Source organism: Schistocerca americana, chromosome 1 (genome assembly GCF_021461395.2).
Source record: "Schistocerca americana isolate TAMUIC-IGC-003095 chromosome 1, iqSchAmer2.1, whole genome shotgun sequence".
NCBI lineage: Eukaryota > Metazoa > Arthropoda > Insecta > Orthoptera > Acrididae > Schistocerca > Schistocerca americana.
This window is the reverse complement of record NC_060119.1, coordinates 205,788,368-205,798,532: the sequence shown is the minus strand read 5'-3', so window position 1 is coordinate 205,798,532 and position 10,165 is coordinate 205,788,368. Positions and strand designations below refer to the sequence as shown.

The 10,165-nt window shown below is 45.1% G+C and overlaps 1 non-coding gene across 1 annotated transcript; it reads right to left on the bottom strand.

Moving 5' to 3' along the window:
• Positions 1–9,311: 9,311 nt before the first annotated feature.
• Trnaa-cgc lies at positions 9,312–9,384 on the bottom strand. Its single transcript has one exon. It is a non-coding gene; the product is annotated as a tRNA-Ala (tRNA).
• Positions 9,385–10,165: the final 781 nt, after the last annotated feature.

Sequence of the window (10,165 nt, the reverse complement as noted above, 5' to 3'; positions counted from 1 at the left end):
TGAATCGGTGCGTCGCGAGCGACCGTCCTTCAGATACAAAACCCAATAACTAGAGAACGAAATATGATATCTTACCTATATTTCAGTTACCGCAGTGTTTGTATCTAGTCTGTTGTAGCGCTTCTACGTGGAGGTGGAGGAGATTTTGGTTAAACTTGTGAGTGGAAACGAGATTGTGTTCACTGTTTTTTAACCTGAGTTCAAGAGGCAGTCTATGGCATGACACCACAAAACGCCACCGAGAAGGAAAAACACCGAAAGTGGCTTCTGCTCAGAAGGTTAAGACTTTTGGGGTGTGGAAGGAATGATTCTGGTGGATTTTTTCGACTCATGGTGCACAATGAAATCTTTTTAGTACCTGAAAATATCCAGAAGCTGAAAGCAAGTCTTCACCGAATTCGCCCATCAGAAGTTACGGCAGATGTTCTTCTTTTGCATGAAGGTGCAAGACCACACACCAGCTGGCGAAATTGCAAACATTATCTGGGAATTCTTGCGCCACATATGCATCGTCCAGAGGTCGCGGTGCCACACGTCCTCACCACAAGACGTTAGCGAGGTCTCGCTGCGGTCCGCAACGACGAATGGGAGAGGCTGAAGAAGACACACCCACACTCTCAGCACACCAGCACTCTCACTCGGACGTCAATACAGAGCCGAGCACGGAAGCCCTCTGTCCCAGTCGAGTCAACATCATCGAGTAGAACTACAGTGTTATTTTAAGACTCAGGTGGAAATGTAGTATTGAAAATGTTGAACATTGTTTCTCCAGAGAAGACTTGTAATTCTACGCATCAAGTGATACTGTAATTGTCAATGGTTGGTTGGTTGTTTTGGGGGAAGAGACCAAGCAGCGAGGTCATCGGTCTCATCGGATTAGGGAAGGACGGGGAAGGAAGTCGGTCGTGCCCTTTCAAAGGAACCATCCCAGCATTTGCCTGGAGCGATTTAGGGAAATCACGGAAAACCTAAATCAGGATGGCCGGACGCGGGATTGAACCGTCGTCCTGTCAATGACAGCTGTAAATTATCAAGGACTCCTGTAGCAAAAGCTTGCATCTAGTTAAGTAAATCTTTTCCCCATTCACGTAAGAAAATTAAATAATATTTCATATGTTGTAGTTCAGATGAACCATCTTCCACAGCAGTCAAAGAACCCACAGCTATGGCCAGACGATTGTAGTTTCCTTTGGTCGTAACAGACTTCCATCTGTTCAGTCCACTAAGAGAAACTCGACAGGGTCTCACTTTGAAGATGCGGAGATCTTTAAATATTCTGAGCCAACAGCTGTACATGAATGGAGTATGAAATACATATAACAACTTAGAGAGGGAGAGAGAGCAAAAACAGACCACTAAAAATACACACGTCGAAAAAGATTTTGGATAACATTGGTTCCGAGAGTTCCGGAACCTGTACAGAAATTTGGAATAGAGATGAACATAAACATCACATCCGCCCTTTTTATTGATCATGAAAACAACACATTGCATGTTGTACTACCATATAGCGAGACCTTCAGAGGTGGTGGTCCAGATTGCTGTACACACCGGTACTTCTAACATCCATTAGCGCGTCCTCTTGCATTGATGCATGCCTGTATTCATCGTAGCATACTATCAAGTTACTATTGGTCCAGATTGTCATACTTCTCAACAGCGATTCGGCGTAGATCCCTCAGAGTGGTTACTGGGTCACGTCGTCCATAAACAGGTCTTTTCAATGTATCCCAATTATGCTCGATAGGGTTCATGTCTGGGGAACATGGTGGCCACTCTAGTCGAACGATGTCGTTACCCTGAAGGTAATCATTCACAAGATATGAACGATGGGGGCGCGAATTGTCGTCCTCGAAGACGAATGCCTCGCCAATATGCTGTCGATGTGGTTGCACTATCTGTCGGAGGATGGCATTCACGTATCGTACAGCGGTTTTACGGCGCCTTCCACAACCACCAGCGGCGTACGTCGGCCCCAATTAATGCCACTACAAATTAGCTGCACTCTCTGGACTGTTTAAGGCGTCCAGCCTGACCGGGTTGCCTTCGACGACTGTCTGGTTAAATGCATATGCGACAGTCATCGGTGACGAGAACGTCATACCAATCCAGAGCGGTCCATTCGGAATGTTGTTGGGCCCATCTGAAGGGCGTTGCGTGGTGTCGTGGATGCAAAGATGGACCTAGTCATGGACGTCGGGAGAGAAGTTGCGCATCATGCAGCCTGTTGCGCAAAGTTTGAGTCGTAACAGTCGTGTGTACTGTGGCTGCACGAAAATCGCTATTCAATCTGGTGGCGTAGCTGTCAGGGTTCCTCAGAGCCGTAATACGTAGGTAACGGTCATCCACTGCAGTAGTAGCCATGGGGCGGTCTGAGCGAGGCATGTTATCGACAGTTCCTGTCTCTCTGTATCTTCTCCATGTCCGAACAACATCGCTTTGGTTCACTCCGAGACGCCTGGACACTCCCCATGTTGAGAGCCCTTCCTGGTACAAAGTAACATTGCGGACGCGATTGAACAGTGGTGTTGACGATCTAGGCATGGTTGAACTACAGACAACACGAGCCGTGTACCTCATTCCCGGTGAAATGACGAGAACTGATCGGCTGCCCGTCGGAACCCCTATTAGACACTAATGCATGGTTCTTTACATCTTTGGGCAGCTTTAGTGACATCTCTGAATAGTAAAAGGAACTGTGTCTGTGATACAAAATATACAGTCAACGTCTATCTTCAGGAGTTCTGGGAACCGGGGTGATGCAAAACTTTTTTTTGATGTGTGTATATTCAGAGCGAGTAAATTTATCGAGGTGTGGCTTTCGTCAAGTTATAGCGGACAGCGTTGCAAATTTTCCAATGTACGCAGTTAGTGTAGAACATTATAGTTGCCAAATGATGCCACTGGCAATGTTTTTTTAAAGGAGGCATACACATTTTCTGCGGCATTGAAAGCGGCCTTCAAAAAAAACTTCGACATAACATCGGTGGGATTTGATCATATAACAACAAGACAACAATGCCACAAAATACTTTTTGGCCATGAGGATGTGAGCTCCGACTAAAGTGTACCCCACTGCACCAAATGTAAGCAAACACTTACCTAAGGTGCGGTTCGTGTGTAAGTGCTGAAATGGTTGGCTTCCTAGATCGATACATGCTATAAAAACGATTCTACGTAGGCATACTGCACAGTGAATGTGAGCTGAACTTATCGCAACAGTAACCAATGGAGAAATGTTATGCGACATTTAATGCCTTCCGGAGTCGCCTGTTTCCTTGTAAACTTTTTTTTTTAAATTTTCGCCAAAGAATAGAATTTCGGCGTGACAAGTCTGGTGAGGGTGCAGGCCAAGTTGTGTTTCGTGATGGAACGATCCAGTGCTGTGTTAAGAAGGACTGTAACTTTCTGTGCAAGAATTAACAGGACGCCAGTGATGTTGGCATCACATGCAACGCCTCATTTTCAGTGGGATGTCTTTCAGCAACTGCGGCAACATGCCTAGTAGGAACAGTATTTTCTTCTGCCTGTTTAGAATCCCATCAATGAAAATGGTCCAAGGATCTTCTTGTTTAAAATCGCACGCCATACCTTGACATTTCAACTTGATTGTTTACCGATGTCTCTCAATCAGAGGGCCGGCCGTGGTGGCCGAGGGGCTCTAGGCGCTTCAGTCCGGAACCGCGCGACTGCTAGGTCGCAGGTTCGAATCCTGCCTCGGGCATGGTTTTTTGTGATGTCCTTAGGTTAGTTAGCTTTAAGTAGTTCTAAGTTCTAGGGGACTGATGACCTCAGATGTTAAGTCGCATAGTGCTCAGAGCCATTGTTCAGTCAGAGTGGATATTCAACTGGCGAGTCGTTCATATTTGTAATGCTTATTTGCCATCGGTTTGTGAACAATGCTTCATCTGTATGCAAATTCTCGCATAGAAATGCCACATCACCTTGGAGTTCTCGTAGACTCTATTCGGAGAAGTGTAACCGATTTTGAAAGACATTGCCAAGAAGTTGTTGAACAGCGCAATGCAGTATGCGCAGAGACTCCTTTGGCTGATCCTACTTATGCGTTCTGTAGTGTTGGCAGAAGAGCCAACACTGTGTTTCTAGAGGAGGCCGAAATGCACGCGTTTAATTACACGCTGACTGGCGTGAGGTCTGGAACAGGACAATATCTTGAGAATTGCAAATAAAGTACGTAGATGATGTAATACTTAACTTTAATCCACAATTGTAGAACATCTCTCTTGATGATACATGCTTCACATAATAAATATCAATTGAATACGGCGCCTTGCTAGGTCGTAGCAAAAGACGTAGCTGAAGGCTATGCTAACTATTGTCTCGGCAAATGAGAGCGTAGTTGTCAGTGAACCTTTCCTAGCAAAGTCGGCTGTACAACTGGGGCGAGTGCTAGGAAGTCTCTCTAGACCTGCCGTGTGGCGGCGCTCGGTCTGTTATCACTGACAGTGGCGACACGCGGGTCCGACGTATACTAACGTACCGCGGCCGATTTAAAGGCTACCACCTAGCAAGTGTGGTGTCTGGCGGTGACACCACATATTCAAGCTGCCTCATGTGTGAAATGCGAGCTATACCTAATAAAACTTTAATCGCATTTATTTTATCTGTTAATGTTCTTTCCACTGCTCTAAGAGTTTGTCAATAATGTCCACTTTTTCGACTGCCGCAAGGGCTGTGAAAGTCAGCACAGATCACGAGCGCCGTGCCTGATGGCCACACCAGCAGAGCACAGGCTGATGCGCTTCAAGAGGGCAGGTGAACGTACGACCCACTTCTCGGTTGCGTGTTAGCGACGGCACAGAGAATTTCGACGCTGTTATCCTGTTACTATTCGATGAAATTTTACACACGCTTTGTCGCTGAAATTCTCTTCTAAAATCCTTTTCACTGTCACAGAAAAAATTAGACAGATAACGTCGGCTTCTGTGAGCGTTATATGAGGGTCACTCCAAAATAAATGCACACTACTTTTGTAAAAATACAGTTTTCATTCTGCATGTGTGAAAGTTTACAGTGTGTGGATACATCCTTCCCGCTTGTTTTCAAACTTAGTTCAACCTGTTCCCGAGAGTGGCGCCGTTACAGCATGTCTTCAAGATGGCTGCTACACTTGACGTTCGTCAGAAGCAACTTGCTGTCATAGAATTCCTGTGCTATGAAAACGAGACAGTGGGAAACATCCACAAGAGGTTGAAAAGGTGTATGGAGATGCTGCTGTCGATTGCAGTACAGTTAGTCGGTGGGCAAGCAGGTTACGTGATGAAAGCGGGCACGGCAATATTGAGGATTGTCCTCGCAGCGGCAGGCCTCATACTGCACACACTCCAGACAATGTGCAGAGAGTTAACGAATTGGTGACTGCTGACAGACACATCACTGTGAACTAATTGTCACGCTACGTTGGGATAGGGAAGGAAGTGTTTGCAGAATACTGAAAGTGTTGGCGTTAAAAAAGGTTTGTGCCAGGTGGGTTCCCAGGATGTTGACAGTGGCTCGCAAAGAAACACGAAAAACGGTATGCAGCGAACTTTTGGAACAGTACGAGAATGGTGGAGATGAATTTCTTGGAAGAATTGTGACGGGTGATGAAACATGGCTCCATCATTTTTCACCAGAGACGAATAGGCAATCAATGGAGTGGCATCATGCAAATTCACCCAAGAAAAATAATTCAAAACCGCACCTTCTGCTGGAAAAGTTATGACTACGGTGTTTCTCGATTCCGAAGGACTCTTGCTTATGGACATCATGCCAAGTGGAACCACTATAGATTCTGATGCATATGTGACGACACTGAAGAAACTTCAAGCTCGAGTGAGTCGTTTTCGACCACATTGGCAAAAGCAGGACGTTTTGCTGTTGCACGACAATAAGCGGCCACATGTCAGTCGAAAAACCATGGAAGCGATCACAAAACTCTGATGGATAACACTGAAACACCCGCCTTACAGTCCTGACCTGGCTCCATGTGACGATCATCTCTTTGGGAAACTGAAAGACTCTCTTCGTGAAACAAGGTTTGAAGATGATGACTCCCTTGTGCACACTGCCAAACAGTGGCTCCAACAGGTTGGTCCAGAATTTTATTGTGCGGATATACAGGCGCTGGTTTCAAGATGGCGTGAGGCAGTTGAGAGGGATCGAAATTATGTGGAGAAACGAAAATATTGGTCCTAAGGGATGTATCTAGATACTGCAAAAATTTCAAAGATGTAAAATAAAAGATGTATTTAAAAAAAATAGTGTGCGTTTCTTTTGGAGTGACCCTCGTAAAATTACTAGCGTTTGCCAGAGAATTAGCCACCTTGTCCGCCGTTCTGGACATAGTTGGGGTAGCTTGTCTTACGTGCCTCATCCTGTACAGAAAGTACTGCCCCCTATTTTTTTATTTTTGTTTTACAAGAAAAGTAGATACTCTATACATAAGATTACATCATGATTAATTTACCACTTTTCAGTACAAGCATCATTTTTGAAAAAAGTTTTTTCTACCTTTAAACAATAGTACGTGAGCCTGTGCGCTAAAAATAGCGGTTATGACTCTAATGTTACAGAATACACATAGCAGTGAATTACAGAGACCTTTGCACAGTTCTATTTATTTCTTTAGTATCTAATAAACATTCATAAAATACACAGATTTACATAGATAAATTTTGTTGTACATTCTGCAGTAGATGCCATTAGATTCAAAATTAATCACTGACATTTTTCTTGACATCTGTATTATTTTTCCCCGACTATACTTGTCTTCCAACAGTTTCCTTATTCATGAGAACTTCTATAAGACTTACGAAGGCCCGTGCCGTAATACTAAAATAAGAGTCAGATTGCGAGTACCTGACGTTCAGAACGGTCTGAGAAAGATAAATTACGGTATATGCTGTGTGAATTGTCCTATTACCGTGTGTTGAGGGAATCGGAAGAAACATGAAATGTAAGAGCTGTAACACAGCGCCAATTGATCTTCATTTAGAAAGCTGTACCTTAATTGAGGCGCATCAGGGTGAATAGATTTATGGTGATTCAGAGCGGTATCAGGTGTCTGCGCTTAGAATGGGGCCACAAATCTTTCAACAGGTGTCAAACGCAAGGCCGCCGGCTTCTGTGGTAACGAGAGAAGACGAGGTCACACAGAGCTGGTGAAGGAGATAACACGAAACTGAGAGAGGTTAGGAAAGAGCAGCAAACAGGTAACGCAGTTATTAATATAAACAACACTCTACCCTTAATTTCAAATAATAAAAACGTGTACTATATAAAATAAGATAGTAAGGGAAATTTTAGTGTTCGTTTCGTGTCGAATGTTGCAGTTGATACTGAATAAGTTGAATATAATATATTCATCAGCTAGCATTTTTTTCTTTGCTTTCACTAAGATGGGATACCTGAAACCGAGATTTCATGAAGCTACGGATGTGCTGGGGTCTTTTATGGCACTACCTGTGGATTAGAAATCCCCATATGAAGGAGTAAGATGCAATGTCGTGTCCTAGCGGTGGTAGTGTGTGCGGAATTCTGTCACCTTCGGAATCCAACAGACCGAGATCTCCATTATACCGCCCCAAACACCACTATTTCCAGTCCGAACATTCATCTCTGTGCACTGTTGCACAAAAGTCACAAACAACACTCTCCGGAGAAAATCAACGGAGATTGCGGAAACGTCAGTATGAAAAATGGCTCTGAGCACTATGGGACTTAACGGCTATGGTCATCAGTCCCCTAGAACTTAGAACTACTTAAACCTAACTAACCTAAGGACATCACACAACACCCAGTCATCACGAGGCAGAGAAAATCCCTGACCCCGCCGGGAATCGAACCCGGGAACCCGGGCGCGGGAAGCGAGAACGCTACCGCACGACCACGAGCTGCGGACAACGTCAGTATCACCACCGGATAACCACCCGAAAATGAGCACACGGAGGTCATGTTAATTAGGTTTTTGTTCCTAGGAACATGTCTCTTGCTTTAGAGAGACACACATAAAATCCTGGTGGCCGCTGTGGCCGAGCGGCTCTAGGCTCTTCAGTCCGGAACTGCGCTGCTGCTACGGTCGCAGGTTCGAATCCTGCCACGGGCATGGATGTGTGTGATATCCTTAGGTTAGTTAGGTGTAAGTAGTTCTAAGTCTAGGAGACTGAGGACCTCCGATGTTCAGCCGCATAGTGCTCAGAGCCATTTGACCCATAAAATCCTATTCTAGCCACACAATAAGCGAATCTCTTAACACAGTTAAACCACTGAATGGCTGTCTGTAATAGTAAGCTCCATCCACTTCTAATCCCTTCGTTTAGAATTAACTATGCCCCGAATTGACGATTGAAGGGAAGACGCAACACTGAAAGAGCGAAGCGTTGGATGTGCCACATCTAACCATCACTCACACCTGGAGTCGTTTCTCTGCTCCTCTCGAGGTCCCAGTAGCTAGTGGCTTTTCGAACATTACTCACCTGATGGGCTCACCCAACCAGTGATTGCACCAACCAGTTAGGAGCTAGTACATTGGCCACCTTTCTCGAGTCTTTATTATTATTAATCATGTGAAATTATATGTTCCAGAGGCATACTATGTCTCAACTATATTCACGAAAAAGAATACAGGCAAAAGCAATGAATTATAAAGTCAACCCAGGTCTCTTGCTCAATAGACGTATGCGATATCCACTGCGCCATCCTGGAACTACGCCCAACACGGCTGCACAGATTATCCTAGTTTGTGTTCATCCCTAATACAAACTGCAATTCGCGCCTCAGCGCCATCTTTATGCTCCCCTTCTTAACTTATATCAGTAATGCAGAGGCCCTCCAAATTTGGACTAACACCTTAGCATTGAACGAAATGGGGACGATCCAACCTGTACCTCACGCAAGGGTGATGTATTAATCACGTGAAATTATGCGTTCCAGAGACATATTAAGTCTCAGCTTAATATATGATAACGAATATAGACAAAAGTAATGAATAAAAATTTAAACCGAGGGCAAGATGTGAAACAAGGTCTCCTGCTCACAAACATAAGCGCTTAGCACTGTGCCATCCTGGCACTAAAAAAAAAAAAAAATTTGAAATTTGTCGTAAGTTCCTATGGGACCAAACTGCTAAGGACATCGGAGCAGGAGGATATTAGTGTTTAATGTCCCGTCGACAACGAGGTCATTAGAGACGGAGCGCAAGCTCGGGTGAGGGAAGGATGGGGAAGGAAATCGGTCGTGCCCTTTCAAAGGAACCATCCCGGCATTTGCCTGAAGCGATTTAGGGAAATCACGGAAAACCTAAATCAGGATGGCCGGAGACGGGATTGAACCGTCGTCCTCCCGAATGCGAGTCCAGTGTGCTAACCACTGCGCCACCCCGCCCGGTGCTAAGGACATCGGTCCCTAGGCTTACACACTACTTAATCTAGCTTAAACTAACATACGCTAAAGACAACACACACACCCATGCCCGAGGGAGGAGTCGAACCTCCGACGTGAGGAGCCGCGCGAACCGTGGCAAGGCGCCTCAGACGGAGCGGCTAGCCCCTGCGAGCCCTTGCACAGCAGCTAACATAACTGCACGGATTACCCTAGTAGCCGGCCATTGTGGCCGAGCGGTTCTAGGCGCCTCAGTCCGGAACCGCGCTGCTGCTACGGTCGCAGGTTCGAGTCCTGCCTCGGGCATGGATGTGTGTGATGTCCTTAGGTTAGTTAGGTTGAGGTAGTTCTAAGTGTAGGGGACTGATGACCTCAGATGTTAAGTGGATTTGAACCATTTGATTACCCTAGTAGATTTCCCTCCCTAATACAAATTCCAGTTAACACCTCAGCCCCATCTTGATGTTCCCCTTCGTAACTCATATCAGCACTGCAGATGTTCTCCAACATTGGACTAGGACCTTAGCACTGAACGAATGTTGTTAATCCTCCCCCTACATCGAGCATGGATGATATACTGATCATATGAAATTATATGTTCCAGATACGTATAAGTTTTATCTGTGATATTGAATACGGGCCAAAGTAATGATCCTGCCAAGCGAGGAGGAGAGCTGGGTTCGAATCCCAACCTTGGTGTAAATTTTAATTTGTCGTTTTGGCCTGTACCCATTATCTTTATTATTAATTTCTACATCAACTAGTGGTTGCACAAGAGGAAGAA